Below are 2,751 nucleotides of genomic sequence, written 5' to 3'. Positions count from 1 at the left end.
GTTGTGATATTTTGATTGTGTTCATTATTTATTTCAAGGAGAATTAATTTAGCACAAATTCGCCACTAAATGTTATGGTACACTTCTTGAAACAAATAAAGAAAATTCTAAAAGATATTTAGAGAGTCATTTACACAAGTCTATGTTTTAAAGTGAACAAATTTACAGTTCTTGCAGATAACTTGAAATGTTAGCTAAACACACTAAAAATAAACTCTTCCATGATTAGGCATCTGGTGGTCCTTTAAAGGTTCAACCTCAGCAGGAGATGTTTTACTACCATTCCATCTCTTTATGGAGTGAGTTGTTTAATGTGGTGTGATATGTGACTTGGGGCCAAAATAAAAATCAGACAAGCCAATAAAAAATAATTTGCCACACATTCATTTAATCTGAATAGTCTTGATACTTAAAGGGATAGCTCCCCCAAAAATGACAAATCTTTCATAATTGTCTCACCCTCATGCAATCTCAAAATTTGTAGAAGAATATCTCAGCTCTTGTAGTAAAAAAGGATTGAACTATTGATCTGTTTCTCACCCAAAGTGATTGTATCGCTTCAGATGACATAGATTTATCCACTCGAGTCTTATGGATTACTTTTATGCTGCTTTTATGTGACTTTGGGGGCGTGAAATATCTGGTCACCATTCACCTGCATTGTATGGACCTACAATGTGGAGATATTCTTCTAAAAATCTTGTGTTCTGTTGAAGAAAGTAAGTCTACACATCTTGGATAGCATGAGAGTGAGTAAATGATGAGAGATATTTATTTTTTGGGTGAAATATCCCTTTAATAAGAGAAAGACATGAAGACAAATATTTACTTCACAACAAGACAGCTGAAGACCCTTCTGTTTTATGATTTTTTAAATCAAAGACATAACAAACAATCTCGAACCTTTCTAAGCTAAGTAGCTTAGGTATAATGATCTGTAAATGTAATATCGGCTTTGACATGAGACTCTCTTGTAAATATTGAAGAATACCTTGCATAAAACAGCGGTTTTAATAGTGAAGTGTTTTGACAGTGCTATGTTCCATAATATGAGCTTTGATTCATGTCACAAATAAAGAAGAGACATTTTTAGCTTCATATTTTTTTATGAGCACTCCCACAGAGAGATCATAATGTTGAAAAATGTACATGTAAAAATCATGTATACTGTATATGTAGAAATATGTATGTTGCTTTTTGCAAGACAGGCTTTTGAATTACATGGTGTCATACACAATGAATCTGTTTAACCAGTCTTTTTTAAACATAAAAACAAGCATGACTTCTTTTGACAGTGGCCTTTAGTTTTCAATGAGATGTCATTGTTGTCAAACCTTGTGCTGTTGCTTTGGAGACACAATACAGAAATATAGTTATTTTATAAAAGTGTTGGTTTTCTGAGCCAGCATTTAATGAAAACCATTCATGGACACTCTAGAAAAATGATTTTGTGGTGAAGTAAATATTGTAGAAAGAGTATGTACTTTCTACATTGAATAAGTTAATTTAAGTAAACTAGAAAATATTAAGTACATTCTACATTTGTACTCAATTCAAACATGTAAAAATGAATGCTCTAGCTTATAAGTAAATATTATGAATGTTTGTTATCTTTACAATGTGTCATCATGTTTGAATCCTAAATTAGAAAAACAAGAAAATACAATATGTAGATTTTACTTAACTTTGGAAGCTAGGTAGGGGCGGCACGGTGGTGCAGCGGTTAGCACTGTCAGCAAGAAGGTCGTGGGTTCAAACCCTGGTTGCCCCGGCCTTTCTGTGTGGAGTTTGCATGTTCTCCCTGTGTCTGTGTGGGTTCTCTCTGGGTACTCCGGCTTCCTCCCACCATCCAAAAGACATGCAGGCTAGGTTAATTGGTGTCTCCAAAAAAAAATTGCCCTAGATGTGGATGTGTGTGCAGTCCCTGCGATGGACTGGCGACCTGTCCAGGGTGTCCCCCGCCTTTCGCCCAATGTTAGCTGGGATAGGCTCCAGCCCCCCGTGACCCTGTACACAGGATAAGCGGTTGACGATGGATGGATGGAGCTGACGATGGATGGATGGAAGCTAGGTTAAGATAAAAAAATTTAAATAAATGATCTGTTGATTGTTACTGTCATCGTGTTTTATGCACCCAGTGTTTAAGTCTGCATGCACAGCTCTGAAATGCCAGTATACATTGACAAGCATGACTTAATTAAGTGCTACATTGCTTGAGTAAAATGTACAAACAAAATGTGAGTAAAATTGACTTGAAACAGGGTATTGCAGGGTATTTCAAGCCTTCACTTGAAAACATGGTCTGTTAAATTTACATGCAGTTTCTGTGTGGAAATTGTTTCCTAGTTTTTCTTATTTAAGTAAACCTCACTACATACTTTTGTTTGAATGGAATAGAGCTCTACCTTTTAAGGCCTGGAAGATGTAAAAACTAGCTTGTCTCAAATCTTGTAATTCCTACAGAGACAAGCAGGTGACTGTACAAATAGGGAGTTAAAAAGCAGAAGTTTTATCACATTGACCTTCCTGCCACACTGCGCCATAAGCATTACAGCAAAAAAAAAAAAAAAAAAAAAAAAAAAGTTACACTAGTAAATCTCATGAAAAATAGTAACATTACTCACATTTGGCATGCATTTGTGAAAGCAAAAGTTGAAACATAAATGGACATTTGCTTTAGATTTCATGAACAAATGTTGGTAAATTAAAGATAGCTGTTATTTTCTCTGTATTTATTGATATTCTAATAAT

The sequence above is a fragment of the Xyrauchen texanus genome, chromosome 9 (genome assembly GCF_025860055.1).
Source record: "Xyrauchen texanus isolate HMW12.3.18 chromosome 9, RBS_HiC_50CHRs, whole genome shotgun sequence".
Classification (NCBI taxonomy): domain Eukaryota; kingdom Metazoa; phylum Chordata; class Actinopteri; order Cypriniformes; family Catostomidae; genus Xyrauchen; species Xyrauchen texanus.
The sequence above is the reverse complement of the archived record's forward strand: the minus strand, read 5'-3'. Positions refer to the sequence as shown.